Below are 18,705 nucleotides of genomic sequence, written 5' to 3'. Positions count from 1 at the left end.
AAAGGAGGCTAGACATCTACAACCCCACTACCACTATCAGATTAGAGACATAAAGGAGCCTAGACACCTACCACCCCACTACCACTATCAGATTAGAGCCATACAGGGGACATCTACCAATATAAGATTAGAGACATGAAGAAGTCTTCTACCACCACACTACCACTATCATATTAGAGCCATAAAGGAGACATCTACCACCACACTACCACTATCAGATTAGAGCCATAAAGGAGACTAGACATCTACCACTATCAGATTAGAGCCATAAAGGATACTAGACATCTACCACCCCACTACCACTATCAGATTAGAACCATAAAGGAGACTAGACATCTACCACCCCACTACCACTATCAGATTAGAGCCATAAAGGAGCCTAGACATCTACCACTATCAGATTAGAGCCATAAAGGAGTCATCTACCACTATCATATTAGAGCCATAAAGGAGACATCTACCACAACACTACCACTATCAGATAAGAACCATAAAGGAGAGTAGACATCTACCACTATCAGATTAGAGCCTTAAAGGAGACTAGACATCTACCTCGCCACTACCACCATCAGATTATAGACATAAATGAGACTAGACATCTACCACCCCACTACCACTATCAGATTAGAGACATAAAGGAGTCATCTACCACCCCACTACCACTATCAGAGTAGAGCCCTAAAGCAGACTAGACATCTACCACTATCAGAATAGAGCCATAAAGTAGTCATCTACCACTATCATATTAGAGCCATAAAGGAGTCATCTACCACCACACTACCACTATCAGTTTAGAGCCATAAAGGAGTCATCTACCACTATCATATTAGAGCCATAAAGGAGTAATTTACCACTATCATATTAGAGACATAATGGAGACTAGACATCTACCACCCCACTACCACTATCAGATTAGAACCATAAAGGAGACTAGACATCTACCACTCTCAGAATAGAGACATAAAGGAGCCTAGACATCTACCACTATCAGATTAGAGCTATAAAGGAGGCTAGACATCTACAACCCCACTACCACTATCAGATTAGAGACATAAAGGAGCCTAGACACCTACCACTATCAGATTAGAGCCATAAAGGAGATATCTACCACTATAAGATTAGAGCCATGAAGGAGTCTTCTACCACCACACTACCACTATCAGATTAGAGCCATAAAGGAGACATCTAACACCACACTACCACTATCAGATTAGAGCCATAAAGGGGACATCTACCACTATAAGATTAGAGCCATGAAGGAGTCTTCTACCACCACACTACCACTATCATATTAGAGCCATAAAGGAGACATCTACCACCACACTACCACTATCAGATTAGAGCCATAAAGGAGACTAGACATCTACCACTATCAGATTAGAGCCATAAAGGATACTAGACATCTACCACCCCACTACCACTATCAGATTAGAACCATAAAGGAGACTAGACATCTACCACTATCGGATTAGAGCCATAAAGGAGACTAGACATCTACCACTATCAGATTAGAGCCATAAAGGATTCATCTACCACTATCATATTAGAGCCATAAAGGAGACATCTACCACAACACTACCACTATCAGATTAGAACCATAAAGGAGAGTAGACATCTACCACTATCAGATTAGAGCCATAAAGGAGACTAGACATCTACCTCCCCACTACCAAATTCAGATTATAGACATAAAGGAGACTAGAAATCTACCACCCCACTACCACTATCAGATTAGAGACATAAATGAGTCATCTACCACCCCACTACCACTATCAGATTAGAGACATAAAGGAGACTAGACATCTACCACCCCACTACCACTATCAGAGTAGAGCCCTAAAGCAGACTAGACATCTACCACTATCAGATTAGAGCCATAAAGTAGTCATCTACCACTATCAGATTAGAGCCATAAAGGAGTCATCTACCACTATCAGGGTAGAGCCATAAAGGAGACTAGACATCTACCACGATCAGATTAGTTCCATAAAGGAGACATCTACCACCCCTCTACCACTATCATATTAGAGCCATAAAGGAGTCATCTACCACCACACTACCACTATCAGATTAGAGCCATAAAGGAGTCATCTACCACTATCATATTAGAGCCATAAAGGAGTCATCTACCACTATCATATTAGAGCCTATCTATGTTTTCTGTGAATTACTATGATAAGATTTAGTTTAGTCACCAATACATCAGATAATGCTAACTATTTGTTTATGCTATTTTAACAACTAAAAAATACAAGATACAAATGTCAAGACTGTTCATTTTGAAGTGCTGAATATAACAAGGAGACATCTACCACCACACTACCACTATCAGATTAGAACCATAAAGGAGACTAGACATCTACCACTATCAGATTAGAGCCATAAAGGAGACTAGACATCTACCACTATCAGATTAGAACCATAAAGGAGACTAGACATATACCACTATCAGATTAGAGCCATAAAGGAGTCATCTACCACTATCATATTAGAGCCATAAAGGAGACATCTACCACAACACTACCACTATCAGATTAGAACCATAAAGGAGAGTAGACATCTACCACTATCAGATTAGAGCCATAAAGGAGATATCTTACACTATAAGATTAGAGCCATGAAGGAGTCTTCTACCACCACACTACCACTATCAGATTAGAGCCATAAAGGAGACATCTACCACCACACTACCACTATCAGATTAGAGCCATAAAGGGGACATCTACCACTATAAGATTAGAGCCATGAAGGAGTCTTCTACCACCACACTACCACTATCATATTAGAGCCATAAAGGAGACATCTACCACCACACTACCACTATCAGATTAGAGCCATAAAGGAGACTAGACATCTACCACTATCAGATTAGAGCCATAAAGGATACTAGACATCTACCACGCCACTACCACTATCAGATTAGAACCATAAAGGAGACTAGACATCTACCACTATCGGATTAGAGCCATAAAGGAGACTAGACATCTACCACTATCAGATTAGAGCCATAAAGGAGTCATCTACCACTATCATATTAGAGCCATAAAGGAGACATCTACCACAACACTACCACTATCAGATTAGAACCATAAAGGAGAGTAGACATCTACCACTATCAGATTAGAGCCATAAAGGAGACTAGACATCTACCTCCCCACTACCACTATCAGATTATAGACATAAAGGAGACTAGAAATCTACCACCCCGCTACCACTATCAGATTAGAGACATAAAGGAGTCATCTACCACCCCACTAACACTATCAGATTAGAACCATAAAGGAGACTAGACATCTACCACTATCGGATTAGAGCCATAAAGGAGACTAGACATCTACCACCCCACTACCACTATCAGAGTAGAGCCCTAAAGCAGACTAGACATCTACCACTATCAGATTAGAGCCATAAAGTAGTCATCTACCACTATCAGATTAGAGCCATAAAGGAGTCATCTACCACTATCAGGGTAGAGCCATAAAGGAGACTAGACATCTACCACGATCAGATTAGTTCCATAAAGGAGACATCTACCACCCCTCTACCACTATCATATTAGAGCCATAAAGGAGTAATCTACCACCACACTACCACTATCAGATTAGAGCCATAAAGGAGTCATCTACCACTATCATATTAGAGCCATAAAGGAGTCATCTACCACTATCATAATAGAGCCATAATGGAGACTAGACATCTACCACCCCACTACCACTATCAGATTAGAACCATAAAGGAGACTAGACATCTACCACTATCAGATTAGAACCATAAAGGAGACTAGACATCTACCACTATCAGATTAGAACCATAAAGGAGACTAGACATCTACAACCCCACTACCTCTATCAGAGTAGAGCCATAAAGGAGACTAGACATCTACCACTATCAGATTAGTTCCATAAAGGAGACATCTACCACCCCTCTACCACTATCAGATTAGAGCCATAAATGATACTAGACATCTACCACCACACTACCACTATCAGATTAGAACCATAAAGGAGACTAGACATCTACCACCACACTACCACAATCAGATTAGAGCCATAAAAGAGACTAGACATCTACCACTATCAGATTAGAGCCATAAAGGATACTAGACATCTACCACCCCACTACCACTATCAGATTAGAAACATAAAGGAGACTAGACATCTACCACTATCGGATTAGAGCCATAAAGGAGACTAGACATATACCACTATCAGATTAGAGCCATAAAGGAGTCATCTACCACTATCATATTAGAGCCATAAAGGAGACATCTACCACAACACTACCACTATCAGATTAGAACCATAAAGGAGAGTAGACATCTACCACTATCAGATTAGAGCCATAAAGGAGACTAGACATCTACCTCCCCACTACCACTATCAGATTATATACATAAATGAGACTAGACATCTACCACCCCACTACCACTATCAGATTAGAGACATAAAGGAGTCATCTACCACCCCACAACCACTATCAGAGTAGAGCCCTAAAGCAGACTAGACATCTACCACAGATTAGAGCCATAAAGTAGTCATCTACCACTATCAGATTAGAGCCATAAAGGAGTCATCTACCACTATCAGGGTAGAGCCATAAAGGAGACTAGACATCTACCACGATCAGATTAGTTCCATAAAGGAGACATCTACCACCCCTCTACCACTATCATATTAGAGCCATAAAGGAGTCATCTACCACCACACTACCACTATCAGATTAGAGCCATAAAGGAGTCATCTACCACTATCATATTAGAGCCATAAAGGAGTCATCTACCACTATCATTATAGAGCCATAATGGAGACTAGACATCTACCACCCCACTACCACTATCAGATTAGAACCATAAAGGAGACTAGACATCTACCACTCTCAGATTAGAGCTATAAAGGAGGCTAGACATCTACAACCCCACTACCACTATCAAATTAGAGACATAAAGGAGCCTAGACACCTACCACTATCAGATTAGAGCCATAAAGGAGATATCTACCACTATAAGATTAGAGCCATGAAGGAGTCTTCTACCACCACACTACCACTATCAGATTAGAGCCATAAAGTAGACTAGACATCTACCACTATCAGATTAGAGCCATAAAGGATACTATACATCTACCACCCCACTACCACTATCAGATTAGAACCATAAAGGAGACTAGACATCTACCACTATCGGATTAGAGCCATAAAGGAGACTAGACATCTACCACTATCAGATTAGAGCCATAAAGGAGACTGGACATCTACCTCCCCACTACCACTATCAGATTAGAGACATAAAGGAGTCATCTACCACCCCACTACCACTATCAGAGTAGAGCCCTAAAGCAGACTAGACATCTACCACAGATTAGAGCCATAAAGTAGTCATCTACCACTATCAGATTAGAGCCATAAAGGAGTCATCTACCACTATCAGGGTAGAGCCATAAAGGAGACTAGACATCTACCACGATCAGATTAGTTCCATAAAGGAGACATCTACCACCCCTCTACCACTATCATATTAGAGCCATAAAGGAGTCATCTACCACCACACTACCACTATCAGATTAGAGCCATAAAGGAGTCATCTACCACTATCATATTAGAGCCATAAAGGAGTCATCTACCTCTATCATATTAGAGCCTATCTATGTTTTCTGTGAATTACTATGATAACATTTAGTTTAGTCACCAATACATCAGATAATGCTAACTATTTGTTTATGCTATTTTAACAACTAAAAAATACAAGATACAAATGTCAAGACTGTTCTTTTTGAAGTGCTGAATATAACAAGGAGACATCTACCACCACACTACCACTATCAGATTAGAACCATAAAGGAGACTAGACATCTACCACTATCAGATTAGAGCCATAAAGGAGGCTAGACATCTACCACTATCAGATTAGAACCATAAAGGAGACTAGACATATACAACCCCACTACCACTATCAGATTAGAGACATAAAGGAGTCTAGACATCTACCACCCCACTACCACTATCAGATTAGAACCATAAAGGAGACTAGACATCTACCACTATCAGATTAGAACCATAAAGGAGACTAGACATCTACAACCCCACTACCACTATCAGATTAGAGCCATAAAGGAGACTAGACATCTACCACTATCAGATTAGAACCATAAAGGAGACTAGACATCTACAACCCCACTACCACTATCAGAGTAGAGCCATAAAGGAGACTAGACATCTACCACTATCAGATTAGTTCCATAAAGGAGACATCTACCACCCCTCTACCACTATCAGATTAGAGCCATAAAGGAGACTAGACATCTACCACCCCACTACCACTATAAGATTAGAGCCATAAAGGAGACTAGACATCTACCACTATCAGATTAGAGCCATAAAGGAGATATCTACCACCCCACTACCACTTTCAGATTAGAGACATAAAGGAGCCTAGACATCTACCATCCCACTACCACTATCAGATTAGAGTCATAAAGGAGACATCTACCACCCCACTACCACTATCCGATTAGAGCCATAAAGGAGGCTAGATATCTACCACCCCACTACCACTATCAGATTAGAGCCATAAAGGGGACATCTACCACTATCAGATTAGAGCCATAAAGTAGACTAGACATCTACCACTATCAGATTAGAGCCATAAAGGATACTAGACATCTACCACCCCACTACCACTATCAGATTAGAACCATAAAGGAGACTAGACATCTACCACTATCGGATTAGAGCCATAAAGGAGACTAGACATCTACCACTATCAGATTAGAGCCATAAAGGAGTCATCTACCACTATCATATTAGAGCCATAAAGGAGATATCTACCACAACACTACCACTATCAGATTAGAACCATAAAGGAGAGTAGACATCTACCACTATCAGATTAGAGCCATAAAGGAGACTGGACATCTACCTCCCCACTACCACTATCAGAGTAGAGCCCTAAAGCAGACTAGACATCTACCACTATCAGATTAGAGCCATAAAGTAGTCATCTACCACTATCAGATTAGAGCCATAAAGGAGTCATCTACCACTATCAGGGTAGAGCCATAAAGGAGACTAGACATCTACCACGATCAGATTAGTTCCATAAAGGAGACATCTACCACCCCTCTACCACTATCATATTAGAGCCATAAAGGAGTCATCTACCACCACACTACTACTATCAGATTAGAGCCATAAAGGAGTCATCTACCACTATCATATTAGAGCCATAAAGGAGTCATCTACCTCGATCATATTAGAGCCTATCTATGTTTTCTGTGAATTACTATGATAACATTTAGTTTAGTCACTAATACATCAGATAATGCTAACTATTTGTTTATGCTATTTTAACAACTAAAAAATACAAGATACAAATGTCAAGACTGTTCTTTTTGAAGTGCTGAATATAACAAGGAGACATCTACCACCACACTACCACTATCAGATTAGAACCATAAAGGAGACTAGACATCTACCACTATCAGATTAGAGCCATAAAGGAGGCTAGACATCTACCACTATCAGATTAGAACCATAAAGGAGACTAGACATATACAACCCCACTACCACTATCAGATTAGAGACATAAAGGAGCCTAGACATCTACAACCCCACTACCACTATCAGATTAGAGCCATAAAGGAGACTAGACATCTACCACTATCAGATTAGAACCATAAAGGAGACTAGACATCTACAACCCCACTACCACTATCAGAGTAGAGCCATAAAGGAGACTAGACATCTACCACTATCAGATTAGTTCCATAAAGGAGACATCTACCACCCCTCTACCACTATCAGATTAGAGCCATAAATTATACTAGACATCTACCACCACACTACCACTATCAGATTAGAACCATAAAGGAGACTAGACATCTACCACCACACTACCACAATCAGATTAGAGCCATAAAAGAGACTAGACATCTACCACCACACTACCACTATCAGATTAGAGCCATAAATGATACTAGACATCTACCACCACACTACCACTATCAGATTAGAGCCATAAATGATACTAGACATCTACCACCACACTACCACTATCAGATTAGAACCATAAAGGAGACTAGACATCTACCACCCCACTACCACTATCAGATTAGAACCATAAAGGAGAGTAGACATCTACCACTATCAGATTAGAGCCATAAAGGAGACTAGACATCTACCTCCCCACTACCACTATCAGATTATAGACATAAATGAGACTAGACATCTACCACCCCACTACCACTATCAGATTAGAGACATAAAGGAGTCATCTACCACCCCACTACCACTATCAGAGTAGAGCCCTAAAGCAGACTAGACATCTACCACAGATTAGAGCCATAAAGTAGTCATCTACCACTATCAGATTAGAGCCATAAAGGAGTCATCTACCACTATCAGGGTAGAGCCATAAAGGAGACTAGACATCTACCACGATCAGATTAGTTCCATAAAGGAGACATCTACCACCCCTCTACCACTATCATATTAGAGCCATAAAGGAGTCATCTACCACCACACTACCACTATCAGATTAGAGCCATAAAGGAGTCATCTACCACTATCATATTAGAGCCATAAAGGAGTCATCTACCACTATCATATTAGAGCCATAATGGAGACTAGACATCTACCACCCCACTACCACTATCAGATTAGAACCATAAAGGAGACTAGACATCTACCACTATCAGATTAGAACCATAAAGGAGACTAGACATCTACAACCCCACTACCACTATCAGATTAGAACCATAAAGGAGACTAGACATCTACCACTATCAGATTAGAACCATAAAGGAGACTAGACATCTACAACCCCACTACCTCTATCAGAGTAGAGCCATAAAGGAGACTAGACATCTACCACTATCAGATTAGTTCCATAAAGGAGACATCTACCACCCCTCTACCACTATCAGATTAGAGCCATAAATGATACTAGACATCTACCACCACACTACCACTATCAGATTAGAACCATAAAGGAGACTAGACATCTACCACCACACTACCACAATCAGATTAGAGCCATAAAAGAGACTAGACATCTACCACTATCAGATTAGAGCCATAAAGGATACTAGACATCTACCACCCCACTACCACTATCAGATTAGAAACATAAAGGAGACTAGACATCTACCACTATCGGATTAGAGCCATAAAGGAGACTAGACATATACCACTATCAGATTAGAGCCATAAAGGAGTCATCTACCACTATCATATTAGAGCCATAAAGGAGACATCTACCACAACACTACCACTATCAGATTAGAACCACAAAGGAGAGTAGACATCTACCACTATCAGATTAGAGCCATAAAGGAGACTAGACATCTACCTCCCCACTACCACTATCAGATTATAGACATAAATGAGACTAGACATCTACCACCCCACTACCACTATCAGATTAGAGACATAAAGGAGTCATCTACCACCCCACAACCACTATCAGAGTAGAGCCCTAAAGCAGACTAGACATCTACCACAGATTAGAGCCATAAAGTAGTCATCTACCACTATCAGATTAGAGCCATAAAGGAGTCATCTACCACTATCAGGGTAGAGCCATAAAGGAGACTAGACATCTACCACGATCAGATTAGTTCCATAAAGGAGACATCTACCACCCCTCTACCACTATCATATTAGAGCCATAAAGGAGTCATCTACCACCACACTACCACTATCAGATTAGAGCCATAAAGGAGTCATCTACCACTATCATATTAGAGCCATAAAGGAGTCATCTACCACTATCATTATAGAGCCATAATGGAGACTAGACATCTACCACCCCACTACCACTATCAGATTAGAACCATAAAGGAGACTAGACATCTACCACTCTCAGATTAGAGCTATAAAGGAGGCTAGACATCTACAACCCCACTACCACTATCAAATTAGAGACATAAAGGAGCCTAGACACCTACCACTATCAGATTAGAGCCATAAAGGAGATATCTACCACTATAAGATTAGAGCCATGAAGGAGTCTTCTACCACCACACTACCACTATCAGATTAGAGCCATAAAGTAGACTAGACATCTACCACTATCAGATTAGAGCCATGAAGGATACTAGACATCTACCACCCCACTACCACTATCAGATTAGAACCATAAAGGAGACTAGACATCTACCAATATCGGATTAGAGCCATAAAGGAGACTAGACATCTACCACTATCAGATTAGAGCCATAAAGGGGACATCTACCACTATAAAATTAGAGCCATGAAGGAGTCTTCTACCACCACACTACCACTATCAGATTAGAGCCATAAAGTAGACTAGACATCTACCACTATCAGATTAGAGCCATAAAGGATACTAGACATCTACCACCCCACTACCACTATCAGATTAGAACCATAAAGGAGACTAGACATCTACCACTATCGGATTAGAGCCATAAAGGAGACTAGACATCTACCACTATCAGATTAGAGCCATAAAGGAGACTGGACATCTACCTCCCCACTACCACTATCAGATTAGAGACATAAAGGAGTCATCTACCACCCCACTACCACTATCAGAGTAGAGCACTAAAGCAGACTAGACATCTACCACTATCAGATTACAGCCATAAAGGAGTCATCTACCACTATCAGGGTAGAGCCATAAAGGAGACTAGACATCTACCACGATCAGATTAGTTCCATAAAGGAGACATCTACCACCCCTCTACCACTATCATATTAGAGCCATAAAGGAGTCATCTACCACCACACTACCACTATCAGATTAGAGCCATAAAGGAGTCATCTACCACTATCATATTAGAGCCATAAAGGAGTCATCTACCTCTATCATATTAGAGCCTATCTATGTTTTCTGTGAATTACTATGATAACATTTAGTTTAGTCACCAATACATCAGATAATGCTAACTATTTGTTTATGCTATTTTAACAACTAAAAAATACAAGATACAAATGTCAAGACTGTTCTTTTTGAAGTGCTGAATATAACAAGGAGACATCTACCACCACACTACCACTATCAGATTAGAACCATAAAGGAGACTAGACATCTACCACTATCAGATTAGAGCCATAAAGGAGGCTAGACATCTACCACTATCAGATTAGAACCATAAAGGAGACTAGACATATACAACCCCACTACCACTATCAGATTAGAGACATAAAGGAGTCTAGACATCTACCACCCCACTACCACTATAAGATTAGAACCATAAAGGAGACTAGACATCTACCACTATCAGATTAGAACCATAAAGGAGACTAGACATCTACAACCCCACTACCACTATCAGATTAGAGCCATAAAGGAGACTAGACATCTACCACTATCAGATTAGAACCATAAAGGAGACTAGACATCTACAACCCCACTACCACTATCAGAGTAGAGCCATAAAGGAGACTAGACATCTACCACTATCAGATTAGTTCCATAAAGGAGACATCTACCACCCCTCTACCACTATCAGATTAGAGCCATAAAGGAGACTAGACATCTACCACCCCACTACCACTATAAGATTAGAGCCATAAAGGAGACTAGACATCTACCACTATCAGATTAGAGCCATAAAGGAGATATCTACCACCCCACTACCACTTTCAGATTAGAGACATAAAGGAGCCTAGACATCTACCACCCCACTACCACTATCAGATTAGAGTCATAAAGGAGACATCTACCACCCCACTACCACTATCCGATTAGAGCCATAAAGGAGGCTAGATATCTACCACCCCACTACCACTATCAGATTAGAGCCATAAAGGGGACATCTACCACTATCAGATTAGAGCCATAAAGTAGACTAGACATCTACCACTATCAGATTAGAGCCATAAAGGATACTAGACATCTACCACCCCACTACCACTATCAGATTAGAACCATAAAGGAGACTAGACATCTACCACTATCGGATTAGAGCCATAAAGGAGACTAGACATCTACCACTATCAGATTAGAGCCATAAAGGGGACATCTACCACTATAAGATTAGAGCCATGAAGGAGTCTTCTACCACCACACTACCACTATCAGATTAGAGCCATAAAGTAGACTAGACATCTACCACTATCAGATTAGAGCCATAAAGGATACTAGACATCTACCACCCCACTACCACTATCAGATTAGAACCATAAAGGAGACTAGACATCTACCACTATCGGATTAGAGCCATAAAGGAGACTAGACATCTACCACTATCAGATTAGAGCCATAAAGGAGTCATCTACCACTATCATATTAGAGCCATGAAGGAGACATCTACCACAACACTACCACTATCAGATTAGAACCATAAAGGAGAGTAGACATCTACCACTATCAGATTAGAGCCATAAAGGAGACTGGACATCTACCTCCCCACTACCACTATCAGAGTAGAGCCCTACAGCAGACTAGACATCTACCACTATCAGATTAGAGCCATAAAGTAGTCATCTACCACTATCAGATTAGAGCCATAAAGGAGTCATCTACCACTATCAGGGTAGAGCCATAAAGGAGACTAGACATCTACCACGATCAGATTAGTTCCATAAAGGAGACATCTACCACCCCTCTACCACTATCATATTAGAGCCATAAAGGAGTCATCTACCACCACACTACTACTATCAGATTAGAGCCATAAAGGAGTCATCTACCACTATCATATTAGAGCCATAAAGGAGTCATCTACCTCGATCATATTAGAGCCTATCTATGTTTTCTGTGAATTACTATGATAACATTTAGTTTAGTCACCAATACATCAGATAATGCTAACTATTTGTTTATGCTATTTTAACAACTAAAAAATACAAGATACAAATGTCAAGACTGTTCTTTTTGAAGTGCTGAATATAACAAGGAGACATCTACCACCACACTACCACTATCAGATTAGAACCATAAAGGAGACTAGACATCTACCACTATCAGATTAGAGCCATAAAGGAGGCTAGACATCTACCACTATCAGATTAGAACCATAAAGGAGACTAGACATATACAACCCCACTACCACTATCAGATTAGAGACATAAAGGAGCCTAGACATCTACCACCCCACTACCACTATCAGATTAGAACCATAAAGGAGACTAGACATCTACCACTATCAGATTAGAACCATAAAGGAGACTAGACATCTACAACCCCACTACCACTATCAGATTAGAGCCATAAAGGAGACTAGACATCTACCACTATCAGATTAGAACCATAAAGGAGACTAGACATCTACAACCCCACTACCACTATCAGAGTAGAGCCATAAAGGAGACTAGACATCTACCACTATCAGATTAGTTCCATAAAGGAGACATCTACCACCCCTCTACCACTATCAGATTAGAGCCATAAATTATACTAGACATCTACCACCACACTACCACTATCAGATTAGAACCATAAAGGAGACTAGACATCTACCACCACACTACCACAATCAGATTAGAGCCATAAAAGAGACTAGACATCTACCACCACACTACCACTATCAGATTAGAGCCATGAATGATACTAGACATCTACCACCACACTACCACTATCAGATTAGAGCCATAAATGATACTAGACATCTACCACCACACTACCACTATCAGATTAGAACCATAAAGGAGACTAGACATCTACCACCCCACTACCACTATCAGATTAGAACCATAAAGGAGACTAGACATCTACCACCCCACTACCACTATAAGATTAGAGCCATAAAGGAGACTAGACATCTACCACTATCAGATTAGAGCCGTAAAGGAGATATCTACCACCCCACTACCACTTTCAGATTAGAGACATAAAGGAGCCTAGACATCTACCACCCCACTACCACTATCAAATTAGAGTCATAAAGGAGACATCTACCACCCCACTACCACTATCCGATTAGAGCCATAAAGGAGGCTAGATATCTACCACCCCACTACCACTATCAGATTAGAGCCATAAAGGAGACTGGACATCTACCTCCCCACTACCACTATCAGATTAGAGACATAAAGGAGTCATCTACCACCCCACTACCACTATCAGAGTAGAGTCCTAAAGCAGACTAGACATCTACCACTATCAGATTAGAGCCATAAAGGAGTCATCTACCACTATCAGGGTAGAGCCATAAAGGAGACTAGACATCTACCACGATCAGATTAGTTCCATAAAGGAGACATCTACCACCCCTCTACCACTATCATATTAGAGCCATAAAGGAGTCATCTACCACCACACTACCAGTATCAGATTAGAACCACAAAGGAGACTAGACATCTACCACTATCAGATTAGAGCCATAAAGGAGGCTAGACATCTACCACTATCAGATTAGAACCATAAAGGAGACTAGACATATACAACCCCACTACCACTATCAGATTAGAGACATAAAGGAGCCTAGACATCTACCACCCCACTACCACTATCAGATTAGAACCATAAAGGAGACTAGACATCTACCACTATCAGATTAGAACCATAAAGGAGACTAGACATCTACAACCCCACTACCACTATCAGATTAGAGCCATAAAGGAGACTAGACATCTACCACTATCAGATTAGAACCATAAAGGAGACTAGACATCTACAACCCCACTACCACTATCAGAGTAGAGCCATAAAGGAGACTAGACATCTACCACTATCAGATTAGTTCCATAAAGGAGACATCTACCACCCCTCTACCACTATCAGATTAGAGCCATAAAGGAGACTAGACATCTACCACCCCACTACCACTATAAGATTAGAGCCATAAAGGAGACTAGACATCTACCACTATCAGATTAGAGCCGTAAAGGAGATATCTACCACCCCACTACCACTTTCAGATTAGAGACATAAAGGAGCCTAGACATCTACCACCCCACTACCACTATCAGATTAGAGTCATAAAGGAGACATCTACCACCCCACTACCACTATCCGATTAGAGCCATAAAGGAGGCTAGATATCTACCACCCCACTACCACTATCAGATTAGAGCCATAAAGGGGACATCTACCACTATCAGATTAGAGCCATAAAGTAGACTAGACATCTACCACTATCAGATTAGAGCCATAAAGGATACTAGACATCTACCACCCCACTACCACTATCAGATTAGAACCATAAAGGAGACTAGACATCTACCACTATCGGATTAGAGCCATAAAGGAGACTAGACATCTACCACTATAAGATTAGAGCCATGAAGGAGTCTTCTACCACCACACTACCACTATCAGATTAGAGCCATAAAGTAGACTAGACATCTACCACTATCAGATTAGAGCCATAAAGGATACTAGACGTCTACCACCCCACTACCACTATCAGATTAGAACCATAAAGGAGACTAGACATCTACCACTATCGGATTAGAGCCATAAAGGAGACTAGACATCTACCACTATCAGATTAGAGCCATAAAGGAGTCATCTACCACTATCATATTAGAGCCATAAAGGAGACATCTACCACAACACTACCACTATCAGATTAGAACCATAAAGGAGAGTAGACATCTACCACTATCAGATTAGAGCCATAAAGGAGACTGGACATCTACCTCCCCACTACCACTATCAGAGTAGAGCCCTAAAGCAGACTAGACATCTACCACTATCAGATTAGAGCCATAAAGTAGTCATCTACCACTATCAGATTAGAGCCATAAAGGAGTCATCTACCACTATCAGGGTAGAGCCATAAAGGAGACTAGACATCTACCACGATCAGATTAGTTCCATAAAGGAGACATCTACCACCCCTCTACCACTATCATATTAGAGCCATAAAGGAGTCATCTACCACCACACTACCACTATCAGATTAGAACCATAAAGGAGACTAGACATCTACCACTATCAGATTAGAGCCATAAAGGAGTCATCTACCACCACACTACCACTATCAGATTAGAACCATAAAGGAGACTAGACATCTACCACTATCAGATTAGAGCCATAAAGGAGATATCTACCACCCCACTACCACTATCAGATTAGAGCCATAAATGAGACTAGACATCTACCACTATCAGATTAGTTCCATAAAGGAGTCATCTACCACTATCATATTAGAGCCTATCTATGTTTTCTGTGAATTACTATGATAACATTTAGTTTAGTCACCAATACATCAGATAATGCTAACTATTTGTTTATGCTATTTTAACAACTAAAAAATACAAGATACAAATGTCAAGACTGTTCTTTTTGAAGTGCTGAATATAACAAGGAGACATCTACCACCACACGACCACTATCAGATTAGAACCATAAAGGAGACTAGACATCTACCACTATCAGATTAGAGCCATAAAGGAGGCTAGACATCTACCACTATCAGATTAGAACCATAAAGGAGACTAGACATATACAACCCCACTACCACTATCAGATTAGAGACATAAAGGAGCCTAGACATCTACCACCCCACTACCACTATCAGATTAGAACCATAAAGGAGACTAGACATCTACCACTATCAGATTAGAACCATAAAGGAGACTAGACATCTACAACCCCACTACCACTATCAGATTAGAGCCATAAAGGAGACTAGACATCTACCACTATCAGATTAGAACCATAAAGGAGACTAGACATCTACAACCCCACTACCACTATCAGAGTAGAGCCATAAAGGAGACTAGACATCTACCACTATCAGATTAGTTCCATAAAGGAGACATCTACCACCCCTCTACCACTATCAGATTAGAGCCATAAATTAGACTAGACATCTACCACCACACTACCACTATCAGATTAGAACCATAAAGGAGACTAGACATCTACCTCCCCACTACCACTATCAGATTAGAGCCATAAAGGGGACATCTTCCACCTCACTACCACTATCATATTAGAGGCATAAATGAGTCATCTACCACCCCACTACCACTATCAGATTAGAACCATAAAGAGGACATCTACCACTATCAGATTAGAGCCATAAAGGAGACTAGACATCTACCACCCCACTACCACTATAAGATTAGAGCCATAAAGGAGACTAGACATCTACCACTATCAGATTAGAGCCATAAAGGAGATATCTACCACCCCACTACCACTATCAGATTAGAGACATAAAGGAGCCTAGACATCTACCACCCCACTACCACTATCAGATTAGAGCCATAAAGGAGACATCTACCACCCCACTACCACTATCAGATTAGAGCCATAAAGGAGGCTAGATATCTACCACCCCACTACCACTATCAGATTAGAGCCATAAAGGGGACATCTACCACTATCAGATTAGAGCCATAAAGGAGACTAGACATCTACCACTATCAGAATAGAGCCATAAAGGAGACATCTACCACCCCACTACCACTATCAGATTAGAGCCATAAAGGAGACTAGACATCTACCACCCCACTACCACTATCAGATTAGAACCATAAAGGAGACTAGACATCTACCACCCCACTACCACTATCAGATTAGAGACATAAAGGAGACTAGACATCTACCTCCCCACTAACACTATCAGATTAGAGCCATAAAGAAGACATATACCACCCCACTACCACTATCAGATTCGAGCCATACATGAGTCATCTACCACCCCACTACCACTACCAGATTAGAGCCATCAAGGAGACATCTACCACTATCAGATTAGATACATAAAGGAGACTAGACATCTACCACCCCACTACCACTATCGGATTAGAGGCATAAAGGAGAAACCTACCACCCCACTACCACTATCAGCTTAGAGCCATCAAGGAGACATCTACCACTATCAGATTACAGACATAAAGGAGACTTGACATCTACCACCCCACTACCACTATCAGATTAGAGCCATAAAGGAGACTAGACATCTACCACTATCAGATTAGAACCATAAAGGAGACTAGACATCTACCTCCCCACTACCACTATCAGATTAGTGCCATAAAGGAGACTAGACATCTACCACCCCACTACCACTATCAGATTAGAGACATAAATGAGTCATCTACCACCCCACAACCACTATCAGATTAGAGACATAAAGAAGACATCTACCACCCCAATATATTGTATAATACAGTATATTGCCCCATTCAGCAGCCAACTTGAATTCCCGGTAAAAACACACATTTTCAACAGCGCATAGATAACAATAACCTAGAAAATGACATAGGTTGTCACTCAAATAATGAAGCCATTTTAGTATTTGAATCCTGAAGGTGCCACAGATGTGCAAGATCAGGGACAGGCTGTCTGGCACACAAAGCTGGGCTCAGTTTGACCAGGCTACTAATATTACTGGGGTTGTTCAGCATGCAAAATGACTTGTCGATCAATGACTGTCAACACAGTTACATGCAGTTAGACACTGAAGGAGAGAGGGCTGAAGGAGAGAGGGTTGAAGGAGAGAGGGCTGAAGGAGAGAGGGCTGACTGAGAGAGGGCTGATGGAGAGAGGGCTGAAGGAGAGAGGGCTGAAGGAGAGAGGGCTGAAGGAGAGAGGGCTGACAGAGAGAGGGCTGACGGAGAGAGGGCTGACGGAGAGCTCTCAATGCATCAGTTGATGAGAGGAAGGTATAAAGAATGTAAAATTAATGGAGATTCATAACGTTTGAATAGATTTTTCAGACCGATGCATGCTACATTTAGATGGGTTATGGGTCCGCAGACCGATGCACTTTTAACTTAAACATTTGAATAGGGAAAACGATGCGTATCGGTGATTCGTTATCCATCCATCTATGAGCTGTG

General features: G+C 41.0%; 1 protein-coding gene across 1 annotated transcript in view; it reads right to left on the bottom strand.

The window, feature by feature from the left end:
- Positions 1 to 18,705, bottom strand: part of LOC139383787 (DnaJ (Hsp40) homolog, subfamily C, member 27) — a 90,055-nt gene that overhangs the window by 61,738 nt on the left and 9,612 nt on the right. The window lies entirely within an intron of this gene.

The sequence above is a fragment of the Oncorhynchus clarkii genome, chromosome 25, assembly GCF_045791955.1.
Source record: "Oncorhynchus clarkii lewisi isolate Uvic-CL-2024 chromosome 25, UVic_Ocla_1.0, whole genome shotgun sequence".
In the NCBI taxonomy this organism is placed as follows: domain Eukaryota; kingdom Metazoa; phylum Chordata; class Actinopteri; order Salmoniformes; family Salmonidae; genus Oncorhynchus; species Oncorhynchus clarkii.
This window is presented reverse-complemented; position numbering and strand designations above follow the sequence as displayed.